Here is a 9,768-nt window from a genome sequence, read left to right as displayed (position 1 = left end):
CTACTCGGGAGGCTGAGGGAGGAGAATTGCTTGAACCCAGAAGGTGGAGGTTGCAGTGAGCCGAGATCGTGCCACAGAACTCCAGCCTGGGCGACAGAGCAAGACTCCATCCCAAGAAAAATAATAATAATAATAAAGTGATGGATCAGGACATACCTTGTGCAACTATGAGATGGGAGACTGGGATGTGAACACAAACACAACTTTCATACCAACCTCGGATGCACACACTTGCTCTAGTCTGCACCAGTGGATCTTAATCACGGCTCTGCCATGGACACCTCTGACATCTGCTGAAGCCCTTCTCAGAATAACATTTTTAAATGCCTAAAATGAAATACAGAGAGTTACAAAGGAAACCAATAAAGTTAAAATCCAGTTCTTAAAATATTTTCAGTTGAGATATGATAGTATACATACTTCTTTCTTAATGCATTAAACAAAGAATAGTTGCTGGTTTAATTACCACCCAAATTTCTAAGTTATGATAAATGTAAATAATTGTCTGCAGCCACTTTAATGCAGTGGAGAAGTCACTGTGCATACTATTGGGTTGTACTGATTCCATTTGTAATTAAAGAAAATGCAAAACTTCAGTAAAAGTTTCCTGAAAATAAAGATGCAAATTTATCCCATCCAAGCTCCCGGACCCCCTGCATTCTCTCCGTAGACCCATGAATGCCAGGTCATCATGATGTTCTGAAGAATACACAGTTTTCTGAAAGAAACAAACCACAACAGTGAGCGAAACTGACTATCCGAGAATGCAAAGAAAACCTCTTTCTCAGCCATCAAAATCAGCAGGCAGTCTCCACCCACCACATGCCATTGACAATTCTGATGACTTCATAGAATCCAGTTCCCAACAAGACCAAGGGGTGGGGCCCGGGGAAGGCTGGGGATAGGAGGGGAAGTACGGATGATGCTATTTGATTATACTAATTGCAAATAATGGCCCAAACCAAGAACGCAACCACAAGTCGATTCATTTCAAAAGCTATGTAATAATGTTTAGGATAAAGAATTAATTTTTTTTTTTTTTGAGACGGAGTCTCGCTCTGTCACCCAAGCTGGAGTGCACTGGCCAGATCTCAGCTCACTGCAAGCTCTGCCTCCCGGATTCACACCATTCTCCTGCCTCAGCCTCCCGAGTAGCTGGGACTACAGGCGCCCGCCACCTCGCCCGGCTAGTTTTTTGTATTTTTTAGTAGAGACGGGGTTTCACCGTGTTAGCCAGGATGGTCTCGATCTCCTGACCTTGTGATCCGCCCGCCTCGGCCTCCCAAAGTGCTGGGATTACAGGCTTGACCCACCACGCCCGGCCAAGAATTAATTTTTATAGCCACTGGAGCGGTTGAGCTTCCACCATAATACAGATTTATTACAAATTAAAATTTCCCCTCAGGTGGTGAATGTAAAGACACCACAGACAACAGGAAGGACCCCTGAGTCACACACCCCCTTAGATATGCAGGAAACCAACGGTGGGTATTTGAGGAGCCACCACCCTCTGCCTGGACTGCACTCCCCATGCCACATGTGGCTGCCAGTCAGTCTCTTCCTCCCCTCCCAAGAGGAGAGCAGTACCCCCACTCAAGGACATTGCTTCCTTGTTTTCTACCAAAGAGACCAAGGGCACCTTGAAGGCCCAGCACTCTGAACACCACTTTTCCTGGCTGTCTGGTTCAGACCCTGGAAGAGAAGCCATCGGGCAGGGAGGGGGATGACATCAGCACCCATGGCTCCCAGCACAATGGCTTTCAGCCTGGCACTCTCAGCCAGGAGTTTTGTGTTCAGAGAATACATTTTGGTTTACTCTTTGCTGATAAAACTCCGTGCCTGGCCGGGCACGGTGGCTCAAGCCTGTAATCCCAGCACTTTGGGAGGCCAAGGCAGGCAGATCACAAGGTCAGGAGATCAAGACCATCCTGGCTAACATGGTGAAACCCCGTCTCTACTAAAAATACAAAAAAAATAGCCGGGTGTGGTGGTGGACACTTGTAGTCCCAGCTACTTGGGAGGCTGAGGCAGAAGAATGGCATGAACCCCAGAGGTGGAGCTTGCAGTGAGCCAAGATCGCGCCACTGCACTCCAGCCTGGGCAACAGAGGCAACTCTGTCTCAAAAAAAAGAAAAACAAACAAAAACTCTGTGCCTTTGTCCTATGAGAGAAGCATGGAAACTCCAGGGTTCCCAGGCAGGCCAGACCTCCTAACCCCTCCTTCCAAGATTGCCAAGCCAGAAAGGTGCTTCGCCTCTCAGGTGGGTCCCAGGCACGGTGTGGTATCAGTGTCTCCCCCTCCTGCCATAACTTTCTGGCAATCAGCTGTGGCTCTCACCCAAACTGTGCACCTTGGCAGTCCTACCCAGGAATCACCTTGGGAATCACCTTGGCAGAGCCTGGGAATCTGCATGGTAAAGCACCCTCTGGTTCTGATTACCAACCTGTTGGCATCTGCATGACACCCTTTCTCTTTGAAAGGATCTGAGAGTGGCCCTTCATACGTGCTAACTTGCTCCCTCTCCTAAGAGATCCGCCTTTCAGCCCTGAAGGCAATCATCTGCCAAGCACCAGGCTGGAGGTGCTAAGCTGCAGGGACTCTTGGGCTTCTGAAACCATAGGGTGCCTTTCCTCCAAAAGCTGCAGGTTCTTAGGGGCAGAGCTGCCTGACTACTGCCAACTGAGTGGTGGGCTCTTGTCCAGATCCAGACAGGGCAGGAGTGAGGGGTGACACATGGTATTAGTCCGTTTTCAAACTGCTGATAAAGACATACCTGAGACTGGGAAGAAAAAGAGGTTTGATGGACTTATAGTTCCACATGGCTGGGGAGGCCTCACAGTCATGGTGGAAGGTAAGGAGGAGCAAGTCACATATTACAAGGATGGCTCAGGCAAAGAGAGAGCTTGTGCAGGGAAACACCCCCTTATAAAACCATCAGATCTCACGATACTTATTCACTATCACGAGAACAGCATGGGAAAGACCCACCCTCGTGATTCAATTACCTCCCACCAGGTCCCTCCCATGACACGGGGAATTCAAGATGAGATTTGGGTGGGGACACAGCCAAACCACATCACACATCCATGCCCAAGCATGGAGGGCCAGGAAGTGCAGGGTATACATGCGGTGGATGGGTATGTTTCTTGGTCCACAACTCTGACTCTTTAGATACAGCATTTCCTGGACCCTTTTTGAGGACCTCAGATCATCCCTGGCATTTTGGGCCCATTGTCTGGCCTCAGGTCTTTTTTCTTTTTTTTTTTTTTTTTTTTTTTTTGAGATGGAGTTTTGCTCTTGTTGTCTAGGCTGGAGTGCAGTGGCGCAATCTCGGCTCACCGCAACCTCCACCTCCTGGGTTCAAGCAATTCTTCCGCCTCAGCCTCCCAAGTAATCCCAGCACTTTGGGAGGCCAAGGCAGGTGGATCACCTGAGATCAGGAGTTTGAGACCAGCCTGGCCAACATGGTGAAACCCTCGTCTCTACTAAAAATACAAACATTAGCTGGGCATGGTGGTGGGCACCTGCAGTCCCAGCTACTCAGGAGGCTGTGGATATCCTGGCCTACTTGGGAAGCAGAATTGAACTGGACCATTTTTCTGGAGCAAAACTTCTTGATACCTACAGCAATAGTGTCTTCCTAGAGATATGACCCGATTGGTAGATGGCTTCAAGTTGCAAAGTTTCCAATGTGGATTTTTTTCAAAAGAGCACCAGGCAATGTATAAGACATAAAAATCACAAGCAAATAAATACAACAAAAATAAAAATCACAAGCATTTGACCTGAGCCAGTTGCTGAGCTTCTCTGTGTCCATCTGCTCATTCATAAAATGGGACGGTAAGACCTATTTGGCTTCTTTCCTTCCCTACAGTAAGTGCTGATGGGGGGCAGCTATGCTCGGGATAGTCACACACTCCTCAAAGCCCCTCTCCAGAGCTCTATCAGCAAGGGCGTGGAGAGAGGACCCCACGATAAACTCTAAGGGCAGAAGATTCCTGAGTGCTTTGGCAATTTGAAGGAAGGTGAGGGCAGCTCTGGTTGTCGGCATGATCACAAAACCTTCTTGAGTAAACGAAGAGAGGACCCATTCATTCAGAGAGAAGTGAATTTTAGACCTTGCCTCCTGTCCACCTCCACCCCACAGCACAAGAATTTGACAATTTCCAGGACTGTGAGGACCAACAGAGACCATGTGATTTTGCAAGACGTGGACGCAGCTGTGAGGCCGAGTTACTATCCCAACTATCATCACCACCATTGTCACTGCTGTCACCTGCGAATGTGCCAAGGTCACTACCAGCACCTGGGTCCCCTCCGAGCTCCTGCCAGGGCAGTTTGTGGTGATGAGGATGATGTTAACTCCATACTGTCTCTGTTCTGACAACAGACAGTGTCTGTAAGCTTGCTGGCCACAATGGATCTGTGGTGCCCAACACGGCCATCCTTGGCACTAGACAGTGAGTTACTAAACGGGCTCCTTGTTGAGATATCTACCAACTGTGGCAGGTGAAGCTTTCCCATCTTCTGCATGGGACTGACCATTTGCCCAACAACAGAAACATCCTCCCAGAAGGCCAGTAGGCCTCTCCAGTCCTGGAGACACAGGAATGAGGGTGTCTGGGAGGGGACTTTAGCCAGAGAGCCTCCAGTGTGTCAAGGGGACCCGTCAAATCCCCTGGAGGCCACTGAGCATCAGTGTCCGCCCAGAAGATGCCTCTTCCATGGCAGTCAGGACTTAGTGACCACAACTGCCCAGGCCCCCAGGAGCAGTTAGGCTGGGGTGTGGCACACAGGCCTGTATCCTCCCTAGTGACCACATGGATGGCAGGGGCCACATCCTTTGACCCCACACAGGGAGACCTTATTGGCAAGTGGGTTACAGTTGAAAAAAGCTGCCATAGGCCGGGGCATCCACGGCTTCCAAACGCTCAAAACTGCTTCCCGCAATCTCAGAAAGTTGTCCAATTTTTGAACGATAGGGGTGGGGATAGCCAGGAAACAGGGTCTGAAATTTATTTCTCTATCTTTTATTGGAATAACTTAATCCCTGCCAGTAGTTAAATATGAGAGTGATGTGACATTATCCTAAAAGCAAACACACAGTGACAGTAGGGGGTAGGCTTAAAACAAAATAACACCTGAGCTGATTATTTATCCAACCAACTGGAAACCCATGAGCAAAACCATCCCGCCCTGACAGGTGAGCACGCTCGTAATTGCTTTTAAACATGTACTTAAATGTTGATCTGTTGTGTAAATATCTTTTTAAACAAGTATGTTTTAAGAAAATGTAACTGCTATGGGGGCAGGGACGTGGAGCAGGAGAACGACTAACGAAACCAACTTGAATTCCAGCACCCACATCTGTCGTCCACTTCCCCTCGCATCATAGCAGGTGTTTTCATAGACCTGGCAGCTATCTTTGGGCATACATTTTGGATTCATTTTGTTCAACAGACTCTCTGTATTCGTTGTTGAGGGCTGCCACGGCAAGGCACTGCGGCCGGAGTGCGTTCAACAGGAACGCATTTCCGCGCAGTTCTGGAGGCTGGAAGTCTGAGATCAAGGTGTCTCGGCAGGGTTGCTCCTTCTGAGGCTCTCACCCGGCCTTATAGAGCAGGGGTCCTCAACCCCTGGGCCGAGGACCAGTACCGGTCTGTGGACCATTAGGAACCATTAGATTCGCACAAGAGCATGAACCCTGTTGTGAACTGCACGTGAGAGGGATCTAGGTTGCGTGCTTCTTATGCGAATTCAAGACCTGATGATCTGTCACCGTCTCCCATCACCCCCAGATGGGACCGTCTAGCTGCAGGAAAACAAGCCCAGGCTCCCACTGATTCTACATTATGGTGAAGTGTATAATTATTTCATTATATTTCACAATGTAATAACAATAGAAACAAAATACACAATCAATGTAACGTGCTGGAATCATCCCGAAACCATCCCCCACCCCAGCGGGGTCCGTGGAAAAACTGCCTTCCACAAAGCCAGTCCCTGGTGCCAAAAAGGTTGGGGACTACAGTTATAGAAGGTTGTTCTCTCCTCCCTGTGTCCTCACATGGTCATCCCTCTGTGTGTGTCTTAATCTCCTCCTCCTATAAGGAACATCAGTCCTGTTGGATTGCAGCCCACCCCAAGGACCTCATTTTACTTTAATTACCTTCCTACAGGCTCTATCTCCAAATACGGTCATATCCTGAGATACTGGGGCTTCGGGATTATTTTATTTTATTTTATTTTATTTATTTTATTTTATTTTACATTTTGAGACAGAGTTTCGCTCTTGTCGCCCAGGCTGGAGTGCAATGGTGGGATCTCGGCTCACCACAAACTCCGCTTCCCAGGTTCAAGTGATTCTCCAGCCTCAGCTTCTGGAGTAGCTGGGATTACAGGCGCCTGCCACCGGCTAATTTTCGTATTTTTAGTAGAGACGCGGTTTCACCATGTTGACCAGGCTGGCCTAGAAATTCGGACCTCAGGTGATCGCCCAACTCGGCCTCCCAAAGTGCCTGGATTACAGGCGTGAGCCATCATGCGCAGCCAGGTGCTTCTGGATTTAATATATGGATTTGGGGAGGACACAATTTAGACCATAACAGATTACTTCCACAAAAGTCAAAACCCAGGTTGTACAGGGAAGGAAAGGGTTGCCTGAGAACCCAAGTCAGGAAGAGCCTAAAGCCCTGCAGGAAGGACACCTGGTTCTAGGTACTGGCTTTATCTTGAAGGATAAATACCCTAGAGGTGATTTTAAAGTAATAAACACTTTCAAGGCAAAGAGAACATCCCAGAAAGTTCCAGACATGTAGGACTATCCTGATACGAGAAGCAAGAACGTGATTTCCAGGGTCAATGTTGGAGACACTAGGAGGGGGCAGAAGGCGCTGGGGGAGAGGGCAGCCCCTCCTCAGGGCCTGGCAAGCAGGGGATGTGCCCACTGCTCCTGCCCGTGCACCCGGTGGGCAGCCCCTCGGCAGGCTCATTAGCTGCCATCCTCAGCACTGAGGGACCTGTTCCCGGTCAGAGCGCAGAACCGGCTCTTTCCCAGCGGGGCAGGAGGCCAGCGCTTACCTGACTGACAGGTGTCAGGTCAAATCACCAGGTCTCCTGAAAATATCATCCTCGCCTCCTGCTGGGCCACGCCAGCCGGGGACAGAGAGACAGACAGCCCCCCTAATGATGCCAGGCAGACCTCCTGACAGCTCTGCCCTCCCGGGCCCCCGGAACAGCCAGCGCGGCGTGCCCTGCTCCGGGAGGGGTGGGGACCCTGGCTTTCCTGCCCAGCTCAGCCCAGCCCTGCTCAGCAGCAGAGAACAGGACGGAGGCTCCCATTTCCCAGGGACTGCAGCGCCTCCAAACCGCCCATCTGCGACGGCCACGCGAGCGTGCGCAGCCCAGCCCCTCCCGGACGTCCTCGCCCCCGCCTGGGCACATCGTACTCCGCACCCAGGAGGAGAGTGGCACGCGGATCCCAGCCCCTGCGAGCCCCTCTGGCCGCCGCCGCTTAGCACCCCGCATTGCCTCCGCTGCGGTTCCAGAAGATGCATCGTCTGGCGCGCAAAGCGGTGCACGGTCCCCAGTCTGCGCGCAGCAGCCTGGAGGGGCGCCAGAGTCCCCGTCCCACTTCCTGGCGGCCCTGCCTCCGGCCAGCTCCCTCCTCCCCTCTCTCCCTCCGTGCCCCCCACCCCATCTTGGGACGCTTCCAGGACCCAACAGGCAGGAGGGGCATCGCGAGGGGAAGGCGCGGAGCGGGGGAAGGAGGAGCGGGGGAAGCAGCAGCTCAGGAGGCTGCGCGGCGCTCGCGGACCCACGCGCCGGGAAGGAGGGCGCAGCCCCGAGCATCGCACGTGGTTTCCAGATTCCTCCCACCCCTACCCCGGCGACCACGAGAGGGGGTCGGGGGCAGCTCCTTCCCAGCCCCAGCTGAACAGAAAGCCTTGCAAAAGGGAAGAAATTAAAAAGCAGGAGGAGGGGAGGGGTTGGGGGAAGGAGGAAAAAGTCCCCTTCAGCCGTAATGGGTCCCAGAGAGGAACAGAGGGGTGAACACAGGCAGGGTCCTCGGGTACCCTCCCCGCCTGCCTCCTCCCACGGTTTGTGCAGCGGCCGGGCCCATCCGCCTCTGGGGCGACCACGGGACACACTGCATGGCCACTGTCACTCTGGGTCCCCCGTGCCACGCACACATCCGCGACTTCTGGCTCTTTGATCTTCCCTTTACAAAATGGTCGTGCTTTTTCACGACAGGGTGAGGGCCCCAGGGACGCGTTCTGCATGGAGGGTGGCAAGGGGGAGGTTTGGTTGAAACAAGAACCCTTGATTGGCCCCTTGGGTTTCCAGCCCCCAAGAGGGCTCACACAGCCCACGTGCCATGTCCCGGGTCCGAGCAAAACAGCATGGCAGTGTGAATGCCCCGTACTCAGACGCGGGCCCTGGACACAGATGGGACTCTCTGTCCAGAAACAACCCAGCCCCCACAACAGCCTGGTGGTTACACTGAGTTCATGTCGTTCCAAAGAGCAAAATATATACCGTGAAAGGCCCACCTTTCCTTTTCTCCTTGTTCTACAGGGCGATTAGCGTGGAGGAGCCATCACACTGTAGTGGAGGGGAGAGGGTGGCTTAAGAATAAATGGACTCTGGGAGGGAAGGAGCAACTTGCAATGCCACTCTTGGCATTCTGCAGGAAGCTCAACCCTCAGCTCTCACCCACCCAGAACCCCAGCATCTGCTGAGCCTCTGCCACTGCTGAATGTACCCCCAGGAAGGGCTCCGAGCCTCTGCCCTGCTGAGTGTACCCCTGGGAGGGGCTCCAGCGTGGCCCCCAGCATGGCTACCCCTGCAGGAAAGGAGGCCGTAGTGTTTCTGAACAGAGGGGTAGCTTGCCACAGTAAACATGCCAGTGCCCTGAAGTGTGGAGACTGCGGGAAGCGATTCAATATTTTCATGGGGGCTCATTATATTTGCTCCCAGACCAGAAAAGCCGGAGCCTATTACTGCTCTCTTGGTAGGATTTTTTTTTAATCCATGTATATTACAAGAACATGAATTAAGCTCTGATGAATGTGATATTAATTAATTACATGAAGATCCACGTGGGAGACAGGAGGGGGTGGAGGGAGAGGTTGTGCTATGCAAATGACCGGGAGGAGGGATGCTGCTGGAAATGTGCTTCTCATTGTTTCTGGCTCCAGAACGTGGAGGCGTGCGCAGTGGGCTCAGCCAGGGAGGTTTACCTGCAGGCAGCAGATGTGGCTTCTGCAAGATTTAAAGCCTCTGGCACCATTACAGACGAGGAAAGTGGGGGGGCCTGGGCATTGCAGCAGCGGAGAGGGAGGAGGGGAAGGAGGACTCCGGCTCAGGCCGCCATCTTCTCGAACTGCAAAAAGGGAATTTGAAATCCGTTTCACATGTTCCAAAATGGCTGCTCTCAGCCGGAGCCTGGGACGGTTGCAAAGGCCCTTGTGCGGCTCAGAGTGCCTCCTGGAGTCCTTCTGTCCATAAAGCGGAGCCTGAGTGTTGCAAGAAGAGTCCTTGACTACTAAAGGCAGATCATTCTCCTTCAAAATATTTTGCAGAAACCACTTCAAACTCCCACTCCAGCTCTGAGCCCCAGGGGGAGGGGCTGCTGCCTGGCAAAACAAAAATGACAAGGAAAAATGGGAGACTGAATTTGAAAATCAAAAGAGGGGACCTATAGCCTGAGCCCAGATGTCAGTGGCCACTTCCCAGGTGGCTCTTGGATGCTGCCACGCCCCCCT

The 9,768-nt window shown here is 52.0% G+C and overlaps 1 long non-coding RNA gene across 1 annotated transcript; it reads right to left on the bottom strand.

Annotated features, from left to right (window-relative positions):
* Positions 1-368: 368 nt before the first annotated feature.
* On the bottom strand, positions 369-9,386 carry LOC115894711. Its single transcript, XR_004054844.1, has 3 exons — positions 9,244-9,386; positions 2,513-2,780; positions 369-718 (listed from the first exon to the last, which is right to left on the bottom strand). It is a non-coding gene; the product is annotated as an uncharacterized LOC115894711 (long non-coding RNA).
* Positions 9,387-9,768: the final 382 nt, after the last annotated feature.

Source organism: Rhinopithecus roxellana, chromosome 19 (assembly GCF_007565055.1).
Source record: "Rhinopithecus roxellana isolate Shanxi Qingling chromosome 19, ASM756505v1, whole genome shotgun sequence".
Taxonomy (NCBI): Eukaryota; Metazoa; Chordata; class Mammalia; order Primates; family Cercopithecidae; genus Rhinopithecus; species Rhinopithecus roxellana.
The sequence above is the reverse complement of the archived record's forward strand: the minus strand, read 5'-3'. Positions and strand labels throughout refer to the sequence as shown.